Below are 15,650 nucleotides of genomic sequence, written 5' to 3' on the forward strand. Positions count from 1 at the left end.
TGAAAATAATCATCGCTTTTCGCCTAAGAATCTTGAAAATTGAGATTGATATATAATTTAAAATTGATTTAGTTAAATTTAAATGACCTAATTAATTAAAGAGCACCTCGTCAATAACAATGCAATGGTGCAAAAATTTCTGTGTCAACAACATCCATTCACAACCCCTAATCTAAGGGCGCTCACATAAAAGCAGTTCCGACTAGTCGTACGACTGATCCACCGCGGATATACAACACGCCGTATTAATCCAGTGGAATACCGTTAATTTACTGGGAAAATTATTTGAAAATATTAGTCACGGTACTAAATATTGGGAATAAAATGTGGTCCTGGATGCGTCATTGGTCGCTGGAGCTGTCGGGCGACGGGTCGGGGCGAAAGTCGGCTGGTCACACACAGCGGCCGCGCGGTTCTACGCCACAGTCTCATCTAAGCCACAGCTATGCGCACATCTTACCCATCATAGCCGAAAATTCCACATTCGAATTCCAGAGTTACGCGTGCCGGCCGACGCGAAAGTTCCAAATACGAATTTTAAATTCGCGAAACTTTTTTCCGTTATTTGATAAACGAACTTTTTTTACACTTGACTGTTATACAATACAGGAGGAGGCAAACGGTAAAGTTTTTAGTTGGTGTATGTAAAAGTGCATTTTGCATTAATAGAGCGTTGAACATTTTTTTTTTTCATTTATGTGCTATATCGTATCGGTGTGCCGAAAGATTCTGTTTGTGAAGTGTTTTATTATTAAGTGCACTTTTCTATTTGGATTTTATTTGCTCCGGATTTGGGTTGGTTGTTTTTTGTTTTTTATTTTATTTTATATTAACGTTTTTATTTATGTTTTTCATTTTACTGGTATTTACTATTACAAATAGAATAGGTATTCTAGGCTTAATTTTTTTGGCATCATGCAATTAACCATTTATAATGCATTATTTTTTATTTAGATTATGCAAGTACAATAATTTATATGATTTTAAATTATAATACGGGTAGGCGTAATAGTGACAGATATAGTTTCAGAACAATATTTCGCTTTCATGTAGCGGAGCTGCTACGAGTTGAAAGCGGCTTGTAGCAATTCTAGTATTGGTAGTTGGTGCCTACATTACTAGCAGTGCTCGGAAAATAAACGATCCGGTACGCACCTAGGTAGTAAAATACCATTGTACGTGTAGTTAAAAACTTATTTCCGATTTCTTTAAATAATAATATTTTTGTTGCATTCACTTAATGTCTTGTAAGTCCTGTTATAGTTAAAAACTTATTTCCGATTTCTTTAAATAATAATATTTTTGTTGCATTCACTTAATGTCTTGTAAGGCCTGTTATAGTTTTGGGATAGCTCTCTCTTTGATTCAAAGTTTAAGCGAGCCTTTTTTGCGTTTTAATTTAGTTTAAACTTTCAGCGGAATAACGATGTGAATGATTTATTTGTATTTAATATTATTGCACATTTTTTTTACTAGCCAACTGGTGGTATTTAGGTGCAAAAAAAATCATTTCAGGCAATATTGCTTACAAATGGAAACAATGTTTCGGTTCATAATGCGGTTTTGAATGCTTTTTGCAATCGGTTACTCTTGGGGTTTTATGTTACATTTCGTGGTAGTGGCTGTAGAGCCCTATAAGAATATTTTTCGTAATTTAGTAATTTTCATAGTAGGTACATATGGCTACTTTACCTAGGTCGGGATTAAGGACAATACGTGCCTATGTCAAAAATTAAAAGCGCCATATGAACTGTGAAACGTACAATACCCGTGCGAAAAATTAATTCGCAACTCGTGTCGAGTTAAAACGTGCGAATTTCCTACTTTTCGCACTTGTATCGTATTATACTGATGCGTCGGAGGTTTCAGGGTAGGTAACTGCCACCTCAGACATTTAAAGTCTATTTTTTTATACCGAATAAAAAAATAGACTATGTGATATTTATTTAGTTTAACAGAACTGCATGAAGGTAAACCCTTTAGAAATTATAAAAATGAAAGTTAAAAAAGCCGCATTTTTAGAACCTTTGCCTTTTGCAGGTTGTACCTAACTATAAGTATTTATAACTAGTAACTATAGGTATTGGTATGAAGAAAGATGAAGACAAATTTTGTGCCCATGTCCGGATTTTATTTTTGGGAGTTTTTCGCAACAATTTATAATATTGTTAAACATTGTAAATAAAATAGGAAAATTATAAATAATAATAAGTGTGGTTAATAAGAATAGGAGGAGCCAGTTGGAAGGTTTTGATGTGTAGTATTTGTTTACAACAAGGAAACTAATTCGTATGAATCGAGGGATTTCAAAACGAGGGCAAACACCATAAAAAAATCTCACGGAAACTAAATAAAATTTCCAAAGGCAGACTCCAAGCAACCATAAGGGTAAAGTTAAATTAATATAAAAAAAACCGGCCAAGTGCGAGTCGGACTCGCGTTCCAAGGGTTCCATACACATTGCTAAATTTTTAACAATGTATTTTTTTAAATAAATATGTGAAACGCGAGTGAATTGCCTTTAAAAAACCCGTAGGGGCCGGATCAAAAACTAAGTAATTGGTCCGACTCACGCTTGACTACATATTTCTAATAGGTTTTCCTGTCATCTATAGGTAAAGACCTATTTTATGTATTTTTTTCAAAATTTTAGACCCAGTAGTTTCGGAGATAAAGGGGGGGGGGAATGGTCATTTTTTTCCTATTCTCTTGAATTACTTCTAAACTGTTTATTCTATAATGATAAAAAAAATATGTTTGAGATTCTCACATTGAGCTCTTTCATTTGATATATAACACGATATAGTTTGAAAAACTTTATTTTTTTATTTTCTCATTTACCCCCCAAAAGTGGCCCCCATGTTTAAAATTCATTTGTTTACATTACATGTCCGTCTTTGGGTCACAAACTTACATATGTGTACGAAATTTCAACTTAATTGGTCCAGTAGTTTCGGAGAAAATAGGCTGTGACAGACGGACAGACAGACAGACAGACGCACGAGTGATCCTATAAGGAATCCGTTTTTTTCCTTTTGAGGTACGGAACCCTAAAAAACACGTTAACATTTAATTTTCATTTAATTTGTGGTGTATATCGTTAGCCTGTGATATAGCTAGGCGACGTCATTAGTAGCATGTTAAATATAACATATTTTCGTATTAATTAGCGCAAAACATGAAAACCCTTTTTATTCCGCGCAATATAAATATGTAACTACCTCCCGTAGCTAGTTTCGCGCGGCGCACCATATCTTTTGTTTCATTCTAATTACAGTTTTATTTTATCGGTGGGGGTAACCCTTCTAGAACCAGTAACATGTTTTTATTACTCCAAAATGTTACCTATCTGGCGAAGTGCAAATATTCAGTAACATCATACATGATTATTAAACAATGTACGGCCAGTAAAACTATTGGTCATGCTGACTATACATACTAACATAAAAATAATACCGAGTTGTAATATTATAACTGCGGGAATAAGGTGATACGCACTATGTGAAATTTATAAAGATCTACCCATTACGGTAGGTAAGATGGATGGATACGGAAGCCAGCAAAATAATTCCGATGGCAGTCTTTTGGGGTACGAAAGCCTAGAATTTTTGGAATTTAGAATTGTCGAACATAAACATAAAACAGATTAAATACCTATATTTGGTTATGTCAAATTATTTAAGCTCAGATATAGAGCGCTGGTGGCCTAGCGGTAAGAGCGTGCGAATTGCAATCCGGAGGTCGCGGGTTCAAACCCCGGCTCGTACTTTTTCGAGTTCCGAGTTTTTCGGAACTTATGTAAGTACGAAATATCATTTGATATTTACCAGTCGCTTTTCGGTGAAGGAAAACATCGTGAGGAAACCTGCATACATCTGCGAAGAAATTCAAAGGTGTATGTGAAGTCCCCAATCCGCATTGGGCTAGCGTGGGGACTATAGCCCAAGCCCTCTCGCGCTCGAGAGGAGGCCTGTGCCCAGCAGTGGGACGTATATAGGCTGAGATGATGATGATGATGATGGGGCATTATATATGAAAAGGGACCTTATGTCGATGGCGCATACGCCGCACAGCGTCGCGCGGCATTGTATTTATATTATCGTTAATAATGACGTAAGCGCCATCGACAATAAGGTCCCTTTTCATAGATAACGTCACATATAAATTAAATCCAATTAATAGTATGGTATAAGTATTCTGAATGGAAGAATTTGTGACTCAACATTCACATCGCAAACGTTTCATAAATTGCAATAAGTACTTGATACAAAATCTCTGACTTAAAGAGTGAACAGGCACCTTCTGGGCGAGCTCGCTCCATCGTAGGCCACGTCTACGCATCGGCTAGTCTGTGGCCATGAGTAAGCCCATTCATAATAAAAAAAATCATCGTAGTAAAGATCAAAACCAAAAGTAAAATAAGTTAAAATTCGATGTGTCAGTACAATTCAGGAATTGAAATAACTTAATTTAATCAAAGAGAATAAGAGTAGCTACAGAATTCAAATTCTCTTTACTTTTAATAAATATGTCGTCTCGCAATGAAGTTAACATACATCACTACCGAATAACAAACACTGCTCGTAGTTTCAAGTCAGATAGCATTGGTAGGAAAGACGTGCATCTAAAGATTCATTGCTATGGTGCTATTGAACTGAACTGCAATAACATATTTACCGTCGTAGTTTCAGCAAACTCACTTAAGGCCATTCAGCATCGTAAATTCTGCTATCGATTTGATATCAATATCATGTGTCGCTCTTTCTCTTGAGTCACAGTTACGCGCGTGCGACGCAACGCATTGATTTTTAAAATATCAAATCAGTTTCGTATTTTATGCTTCAGAATATGCCTTACACTGGGTAAGAGTTACCCTTTTATTCATAAACGTACTACAAAACTCAATTAGCTAATAATCGTTTGTCCTTATATCTCATATTCATATTGATTTATGTATTTGTAAGAAAGGGATAAAAAATAATTTAACTAAATCAGGCCCGCAAAGTTTTATTAATAAGGGGGTACCGGGTAAGACAATAAAATCTATGATCTGCATATGACTCTTACTACTTTTCAGTATAAGAAGGTGAGCTTTGTAAGATACGTCAAATATAAGGTCTAGATACAATATGGATTACATATGTCAGTGTCAAAAGCGACGTTTTTGTTTGAAACGTCACTTTTGACACTGACATATCTAGCCCATATTGTTTAAAAATCTATTAATTGACGTATTTTAAAGTTCGAATCGGGCCGTAACAATCTACGATCTGGATATGACTCTGGGCCCGATTCGGATTTTGAAATAGACATCTATTAGATATCTTTTAGACATCACCAAGATACGATAACGATATGTTTAAGATCTAACCTGTCAAATTTGACATTTGCGCGATTCTGGAGATACTCTTGAACGATTTCCTGAGGATATGACTTAGAGATCCAATTCACATCTAATAGATATCTTACGCTATCTAACGTAAAAGTGACATTGGTTGCCCGAATTTCGCTGCAAAAGAGAACTAGTTGATATCTAAACTATAACGTACCTAGAATGGATCTAGTGCGTGTCGTCTCTTGTGAATATCTTGAAGTTCGGATACGGCAGTCTTACTGCTTTTCAATATCAGAAGGTGCATTTTGTCACTTATAACGTTCTTTGTCTGCAACGTATGAGATTTTATATCGGGAAAGCTTCAAATTCGCAGTTATTAAAGTTATTCGGCGTATAAAGTTTGTGTAGCGGAGTAACGTCCTTTGAAATGGTTTTCTGATAGTGCTACGCCGCGTTGTAGCCGGCAATTACTACTGAAAGTTTCACATTTATTGAGATATCAACTCTCTCTAAAGATATCTATGTAGTATGTACTAGTACATACTTAGTGCGGTTATGTATTTCTGTTTGCTAATATAGATAATAAATATCTATGTCAAACGGTCTCTGAGAAAAACGTATTTAACTGATTTGCAAGACCGAAGTGATCCCATAAGTGTTCCGTAAACAAAGATTCCGTAAAGAAGATCCCTGCAATTACCGACCAATCGCCATTACCTCCATGCTCTGTAAAGTCATGGAAAGGGTACTTAACGGCAAGCTGCTGGCATACCTCGAAGCAAATGATCTGCTCAGTGACCGTCAATATGGCTTTCGCCGAGGTCGGTCTACTGGGGATCTTTTAGCGTATGTCACGCACTGCTGCGGCGAGGCCATCGAGAGGAACGGTGAAGCGCTTGCTGTTTCACTGGACATCTCGAAGGCCTTTGACAGGGTTTGGCACGCAAGTCTCCTTAGCAAGCTTCCTGCATACGGCATCCCTGCTGACTTTTGTAGCTGGCTATCTGATTTCTTGAGTGAACGGTCGATCAGAGTAGTTATTGATGGCTGCTCTTCAGACCTCATGGCCATTGACGCCGGTGTTCCTCAGGGGTCTGTTCTCTCCGCAACCCTTTTCCTGCTCCACATTAACGACATGCTGCAACCCAGCATTGTAGGTTATGCAGATGACAGTACGGTTGTTGAGAGATATTTGGCTAGTGCAGGGGACAGCAGGGAGGATATACGTTCACAGAGAGAGGCCATGGTTGAGCGAATGAACTTGACCCTTAGTCTCGTTTCCCAGTGGGGTGATGACAATCTGGTCACGTTCAATGCCTCCAAAACGCAGACGTGTCTATTTTCCGCAAAACGGAGTCCATTCGACCTGACTCCTTCTTTCCGGGGTGCATCTGTACCTATTGCCGACAGCCTGGAACTCCTCGGCATGGAGCTGAGTTCAGTCCTCAGCTTCGGCAGCTTCATTGAGTCTAAAGCACAAATTTAGGCCAGAAAGCTGGGCGTCCTAAATAAGGTGAAACGATACTTCACACCTGGACAGCTTCTAACACTTTACAAAGCTCAGTCCGGTCGTGTATGGAGTATTGCAGCCACCTGTGGGATGGCTCAGCTAAATACCAACTCGCCGCTTTGGACTCAGTGGAGCGCAGAGCCAGGAGGATGATTGGCGACAAGAAGCTAACGGCTAAGCTTCAGTCTTTGGCCCATCGGCGGAAAGTCGCCAGCCTGTCGGTATTCTACAGGTTGCACTTCGGGGAGTGTGCCCAAGAGCTACACGAGCTTATTCCACCGTCCCCATTCTACCATCGGACTTTTAGACGCACGGCCGGTTTCCATCCTTACTTGGTAAATATTCCACCAATTCGCACGAAGCGCTTTGCTTCTACTTTCCTTATGCGTACTGCCAAGGAATGGAATTCCTTGCCGGCGTCTATATTTCCGTGTTCTTATAACCCGGCAACCTTCAAATCAAGAGTGAACAGGCACCTTCTGGGCGAGCTCGCTCCATCGTAGGCCACGTCTACGCCTCGGCTAGTCTGTGGCCATGAGTAAGCCCATTCATAATAAAAAAAAAAAAAAAGTTTTGTACGGAACACTAAAAATATATAGGTCTGTTGCAATATAATGCGATCTCTTTTAGAGGTAAAATGTCTCTCTACCCGATTCTAACTTTAAGACACGTCAATTAATAAATCTATAAACGATATGGATTAGATATGTCAATGTCAAAAGTGACGTTTTTGTTTGGAAAAACGTCACATTCGATGGCTCCTCTATACGATGGCCCAGCGCCGGCCACTCCAAGGGACGCATTTATGCGTTAGAGCGAGCAAGTGATATTGTACATTGTACCGCATGCCTGCGTCCCTTGGAGTGGCCGGCGTTGGCCCATAGTGTAGAGGCGCCATGACACTGACATATCTAATCCATATCGTTTCTAGATCTATCAACTGACGTACCATAAAGTTCGAATCGGGCCGTCTCGCGTCTGAGGGGTTACCGCGAAAACCGAAATTCGCAAATTGCGGGGATCTTTCTCATTTACTCCAAAGAAGGCGTAGGTACAGTCAAGGAATTTAAATTCCGACCCATTTCGTACTGATATCCGGTTACTATCCGGTATCCGGCCATGATTTTACTATCCGGCCGGATACCGGATAGTGACTTACTATTCGGCCGGATACCGGATAGTAACATTGCTTGATTTCGGAGTAAATAAATTGGATTTAAGAACCAGACACGGTCATAATCGTACTTGTTTATTATTTTAAAACAATTTAATCATTCCACTGACTTGCACGCGCACTCATTTCGAACCTAGAAATTAGTCCGCGCGAACGTTTACTACGAAACAGGTCAAACCTGCAGAATGTGCACCTGAAAAACCGAAATGTAGGTATAGTTCCGCCGGCCGAATATCCGGCGGCCGGATACCGGATATTCGGCCAGTGTCCGGGCCGGATATCCGGTATCCGGTATCCGGCCAAACAACTATCCCTTGCATCTCTACTAGAGACCTCATACGGTTGTCACTGTGACAAAGTACGAAATGGGTCGGAATTTAAATTCCTTGACTGTACTTAGAGTGACAGAAAAAAATGCCCGCAATTTGCGAACTTCGATGTTCGCGGTTATAGGACTGTACCTATAGGATTGTTGTAGATGCTTTTGGCCTGTTGTTCTATCCAATACCATAGAGGTGAAATAAAGGTTGTTTGTTAAGTACGTGTTTTGTGACTAACGAGTTAAAAATTATACAATAAATGTAAATATTACAAATGTATACCTATTCTATATTTTTATAATATTTAAACGTAACTCTCACGGATTATAAGAGAATTTCTTATCTTCATACAAATACCTAGTTTCTCCAAATTATTATAGGCAACAATTCATATTATGTTAGTAATATAACTCACATGTGCTTGTTATTTTTAGTACTTTATGTGAATTATAATTATAGCATTAGATGATTTTACATTACATTACCTATTAAAGGCCGTTCAGTATGACCTGAGCATTAAAATACTCAATATCTAACTAATAACATATTTTTTGTTTAAAAAAATATGTGATCATGATCACCGTTTTTTTACCACGATAGAATTTACCTCAATCATATGTAACGTATAATTACATAGGTATATCCGATACTCATCTTAGATGCGAAATCACTGATAACAGGCAGTGGGTGCGTCTCATTGCATAGTTATGTAAAAGAAAATTTAATCAAAATTACAAATCCATGTTGCACCACCCAGTCAGGTAAAACCAGATTATTCCGAGGGGCAGTCAGCGTCATATAGTAGGTAGCATCCAAAGTATTCAAATAGTTCGGTACACCGTATAATTAGTATGGCGTACCGAACTATTTGAATACTTTGGATGCTACCTACTATACGATACGACGCTGACTGGACATTCCGACTGAAGTAGGTACGGGAAAAATCGAAGGGAGTACGAAAACAGCGAGAGGATAGTTTTCAATAACTTCAAGCTTCGAGTGCAATTTTGAAGCTACAATGTAGGTAAGGTTTACTCGGGTAATTCCGAATGTTGAAAACTGTCGGATAATTCCGAAAAGAGACTTTTATTATGATGGAATTAAGGGTGATTTTCATCTGAATTTCGGAATTATCCGACATTCGGTATTACCCGAATACACCTTACAACTTTTGTAAACACGAATTTTTGAAATAAGGCGACGGTTTTTTTTTATCAAACGATATTCCTGTTTAATAAACTTGTAAGATAATTATTTGTTTTACATGAGGCAAAGCTGGTGTTTTACTCCTTGTGCTGGTATTGATACCCGAGCAAGCGAAAGATTGCAAAATTGAACTACGAGCGTGGGGTTGTTCGAAAAGTGGAAACTTGAGCGATGCGGGGGTTTCGAGGCACGAGGGTTCAACAAACTTTGCTACGAGTGAGACACACAATTTAGCACCACACCAACGTGACGTATAATAGTAACTGTAAATACCTATTTATCATACAAAATCATTCTACCAGCCAAAAAATTACTTTGCCGTTCTTGTTAATAAAATGCAACTTTATCATAATTTTTTGAAGAACAGAGAGAGAGAGGATCTTTTACGAGCTGGTGTGGTGAAAAGAAAATTAATATCTGCAAGGCATTTTCACCATTGCAAAACGATTTACATTTACGGCGATTTGAAAGTCCGATCCTGTTAGATGGTGTAGCCTGGAATCTTTCCTTTAAGGCCGAGCCACACCGGCTTGCGTGTGCGTGACGTGCGCGTGTGCGTGCGCTAAAATGTTGGAGCCGCACACGCACACGTCACGCAAGCGGTGTGCCATTTCTCATAAGGATCTGTATACTACAACGCCGCACGCGCACGTGCAAACACATACGGCTGACACGTAAAACATGAACAATCGTAATTTGTAGGTACTATCCGTGTACTAACTAGATACAGAAATTCAAATACGACAGTTCAGCAGTTTACAAAGCTCCTTACTAACAGGTATATTTTCCTTGTAACCATTAAATGGACAATTTTCCTAAACCGAGGAGTAAACAATGATACAGGTTAAAGTTATTTTTATCGGTATTTGTTCGGATTCTCCAAAAAGTTCCCACTCACGTCAGACTCGGTGCACCATCTATTTTCGATACGTACGTTAGCTTAATTGTCCGAGAGAGCAAAATCCTTGTTCGCAGTGTTTTCGCGAACAGTTACGGAAAGAGTACGGAAACATCAAAATACTAGCGAACGTAGCTCACAAACATACATCTGCGGTTTTACACAGCGCCACTACCTTTTACCATTCGAAACTTAGTACGCGACGATGCTCGTTCAATATTTCACCATCGGCATAAACAACTTTGTGGTGGAATGCGCAGTAAACTTCCAAAGTTGTTCCTAGTTTTTGAAATAAAACGCCAAATGGAATGATATACGTATTTTGATATTTTTAGCTTGGGAGAACAGAATAGGAAACGATGGAATTATATTAGCGGTCCATTATCAGTTCAGGGGATCTTGAGCTGTGCCAGCCTTATGGCGGTGTTATCGTTTAAATATCTGTCCGCATCTGTCGCTTATAGGAAATGAGAATGCATAATCGAATTATAAATTTATAAAAACAGCCATGACAATTGTTTATGAGAATTATGAGACACGATACTGACGGGTTACCGTGTTTTTTTCTCAATTAGGCATAAAATATGTCAGACTCATTATTTCCTGCTGTTAATTTACAAAAATACGTCTAACCGCAAGTGGCAAGTAAACAGTATAATTGTAAGTTAGGTACTGAAGTACCTAGTCAACAACTTTATTTACTAATATGTAGATACTTGGGTGATTTTAGATGCTAAAAATATAACAGTCCTACAATACCGGGTGTGGCCTGTAACATGAGCAAATAATTAAAACATAGATTGTACTCCACAAACGGTGACACTTTTGTTCTACAGCTTTTAAAAATTATGAATTATTTAGACTCTCTATTTTTCATACAAAATAAATATTATCTTCAATGGACTACATCGCCACGCCATATCATTGTGATTGACGTTGCTTGTCACGCCTTAAACAAAACAAAATTCGCAATACATTGCGTCTTAGAATAAACTTTAAAGTGTATTAAAAATCAAACCACAAGTTATTTTTAAAAGTCGCTGAACAAATGTTAGTCAGTATGAGGAGTCCAGCCTACAGTTTAATTTTTTGCTCATATTACAGGCCACACCCGGTATTTTAAGGATTTAATTCGGTAGGTACAACTTCACAAAAACCATACGAGCACAGCAGTAAAATGAACCGGTCGTACCTTCAATGTCCAGAGCATGTACAAACACATATGTAGCAGGGGTGCTAACAATAAGAAAAGCTAATAAATGGTCAAGTAATTTGATAATTAGTTTTATGGCGCGTTTATTTATGTTGTGTAGGTCTACACTTTTTTTTTTTTTTTTAAGTGACAAGTTTACCAATATTATTTATTATGTTATTCATATATATGGTACACTTATATCAAAAATTCCTATAATTCAATAAATCTCATGAAATATGTGCCCATAATCGTCAGATTACCCTCTCTCATTCTCTGTACACGATAAGCCATATTTTATTTAGATTAATTATAAGAAAAAGTTTCTAATAAAATGATTCATCATTTCGTCATTGTTTACTATTACTACGTCATTTTACATCACTTCAACTCCGAATGGAATCGTAAGGCTTTCAAACCGGGTTCATTCACGAAAATCATAATGCTCTTTGTGTCTTATCTTAGCTTCGCAGAGCCTTTTAAGAGCATTAGTAAGAATGGCTGCAACGAGGGAGATGCTCGCAACTATTCCACACTTACCCTAAGATAACAATAAGATACTGAATACTTGAGATGAATAGACGAATTTGTATCTTGTCATTATAGAAACAATACCTACCTTTACCTACTTATATTATTGGTTTAGCAACTTTTTACCCGAACGATAGTAGGTATATGATAGGTATAGATATTATAGGTAAGTATGTCTATATCATTTGTAAGGCCTACAAATGGCTTGACGAAAATTATGATTTAGTAGGTATTTACGGTCAGTAGTAAATACTTTTGTTTAAAAGCTTTCTGTAAAACTGTTGTAGATAACGTTTAATTTTTCACGTATCTGTGTAGGTAAATATGTAGTTATTTTTAACGTTTAATAAAATCTAATTTGGGAAACCCATAATAGTACCCGGATTTACTGTATTACAAATAATTGTATACATATTTTATTTGCAAATACCACTTAAAAGGTGAATTATTTTAACTTACCGTGGCCAAGTGGTAGCTGAATTGAAGTGGTTTGTACCTACTTAAATTAAGATGTGGTTTTATTTGAAGCGGTTATGTAGCAAACAAGTTTTTAATACTAATCTTATATGATAAGTATTAGGCGTGTTCTTTTCATTAACCTAAAACATAGGTTTATGAAAAGAAGATGCTACGAGTAGTTATACTCGTAGTCGTAGCATGTTCATAAACACTTTATTTTGCGCAAGAGACGTTACGATAGAATGAACATAACAGCAATTTTACGTGTAGCAAATACCATGTTAAATACAAAACTAATTTACTTCAAAAGTAAAAAAAAAGTGATATCTAGGTTGTTTCGATATATGTATCGTTAATATTTATAACGTTAAGTAGAAAAATCAAATGCCCAATTTAAACAGTGACATGATCTACGCTAGCAGGTGACTCATGCAGTCGAATATAGGTTGTTCTCGCTGCATATTTAGCTCCAGCCTTAGCTGGCCGTAGGTTACCTAAGTACAGGAAAAAATATTTTATTTGGAAAAATCTCGAGTGCTCCTCGTCTAATTACATATTTGTTATGAAATGGAGATGCCAAATATTACGTGCGTAAATAACGTAGGTATGCTAAAAAGTATGTTTTGATTCATTTTGGTACATATTTTCCACTTTTCCTTATTAAAATTATTAGGTATTTTCTGTAATTAGTCTGATGGTTGAGACAGCGATCTGACACTAAGTCCGCCTTTTGCACGTTTATTTACAAAACTTTTTTTAAATAGATAAATCATTATAATATATATTCAAATATTTTTGATAATTAATTAATTGATGTGTAGTTTAGTTAGACTATAAACGATGCTCGCATTTAAACCGCAAACTTGGCGACTTCGGTTAGGAACTTAACATAAATACGGTTGCAAGAACATACAATGCTTAGGTACTAACAATAAATCTTAGCTACAATTTACTAAATTGGGGCTTAATTTCACAATTTCATTATTTGAAGGGAAAGTTGAGGCAACAAGACGGAGGGGGAGACCAAGGAGAACGTACATAGATCAAGTAAAGGAAAAGCTCAACGTCGTGTCGTATCAGGCTGTCAAGGAGAAGGCAGAGGACCGACATACATGGAAATCGCTCCACCGACAAGAGTCTAACTCTTAAATGAATGATGATGATTATTTCCACTGAGAAACAAGTTTTTGTATAATTTATACCGACTACCTTCTGATAAGAACCTATTTTCTCTAAATTAGGGCGCGATGCATAAGGATATCAAGCCGGTAATTTGTCCCACCGAGGTACATATTTAACTGAATAATATGTAAGTATAGTGCTTTCCTAAAAAACAATAGGTATTTATATTGAACCTTTGTTCAGCATACGGGCGCTGCTGAACTGGGGCTGCGGAGCAGGGGCTACCGCGAAAACCAAAAATCGCAACTTGCGGGGATCTTTCTCTTTTACTCCAACAAGGTAATAAGACTAACAGAGAAAAATGCCCGCTATTTTCGCGGTTAGAGTCCTAGTAACTAGGCACGTGACGTGCGGCTCGGACCCACTTTTAAGTACTGCCGGCGCGGTTCATTAGATCAAAATGATTTGCTTGACACTTCCGCGCATGTTTGCGAATATACCTTACATGCTTATCATCTGCTGTATTCGAACTTCAAGATATTCACAAGAGACGACACGTACAAGATCCATTCTAGATACGTTATAGTTTAGATATCAACTAGTTCTCTGTTGCAGCGCAATTCGGGCAACCAATGTCACTTTTACGTTAGATAGAGTAAGATATCTATTAGATGTGAATTGGATCTCTAAGTCATATCCTGTGGAAATCGTTCAAGAGTATCTCCAGAATCGCGCAAATGTCAAATTTGACAGGTTAAATCTTAAACATATCGTTATCGTATCTTGGTGATGTCTAAAAGATATCTAAAATATAACTATTTTAAAATCCGAATCGGACCCCATGTTTAATTGAACTCAGAAATGCGTGCAACGCCCGGAAGTGCCTTCTTACATATCTACATTACTGAGATATAATATCTCAAAAACCTACCATAACCTTAAAATTGCGAACAAAATGTCCCCAAAGAGTAAAAAAAGACCACCCACATGACAATATCACTTAAGCAATTGAATTGTTACCGTTTAAGACATTTAAATGGAAACTGCTTTAACCGTTGCTCATTATCTAAATGTTGAGGCTATAAAAGTAGCCATTAAAACATAAATATAGTTGGCATTTTAACAAAAAAAGGTAAATATTGGTGTAGTATGAAGTGGAGAATCTTGTATCTGTTCGTGTTATGTACCTACCTGCTAATGATATATTAGATGCGGTGTTTTAAATGCACTTAATAAGATTAAGGTTGCAATTTTAGATAGTCTATCACCTAATGCAGGCACTAAATCATAGTAGCTATACCTATGGGGATTTGGGGATGCCAGGAAAACGACATTCTGCCGTATTTGAACCTCAAGATATTCACAAGAGACGACACGTACAAGATCCATTCTAGATACGTTATAGTTTAGATATCAACTAGTTCTCTTTTGCAGCGCAATTCGGGCAACCAATGTCACTTTTACGTTAGATAGAGTAAGATATCTATTAGATATGAATTGGATCTCTAAGTCATATCCTGTGGAAATCGTTCAAGAGTATCTCCAGAATCGCGCAAATGTCAAATTTGACAGGTTAGATCTTAAACATATCGTTATCGTATCTTGGTGATGTCTAAAAGATATCTAATAAGTAGATGTCTATTTCAAAATCCGAATTGGGCCCATTGTTCGATGCGGCCGCGATGCATGCGACGAATGACCATCACAGATGCAATCATAAATTTACTTATGTGCAGCCAAAATCAATACCTACTAATTGTGTTGCTTGCCACTTTGTGACTAGTTCATGATTGCGTTCCATTTTAACCTTTTTGTGAATTTTATTACACTTGTCTTTCCCGCTAAACCAGTAACACACTGCAGCTCACGACCAATATGAAAACTGTTTTTAATTCTATAATTT

General features: G+C 37.4%; 1 protein-coding gene across 1 annotated transcript in view; it reads left to right on the plus strand.

Annotated features, from left to right (window-relative positions):
- The first annotated feature begins 313 nt into the window (after window positions 1–313).
- The window catches only part of LOC134668127 (uncharacterized), a 127,327-nt gene continuing 111,990 nt past the window's right edge, over window positions 314–15,650 (plus strand). Inside the window, exon 1 of the mRNA XM_063525634.1 lies at window positions 314–622. The gene's annotated coding sequence lies outside the window, so the exon portion shown is untranslated. The remainder of the gene's footprint in view (window positions 623–15,650) is intronic.

Source organism: Cydia fagiglandana, chromosome 10, assembly GCF_963556715.1.
Source record: "Cydia fagiglandana chromosome 10, ilCydFagi1.1, whole genome shotgun sequence".
Lineage (NCBI taxonomy): Eukaryota > Metazoa > Arthropoda > Insecta > Lepidoptera > Tortricidae > Cydia > Cydia fagiglandana.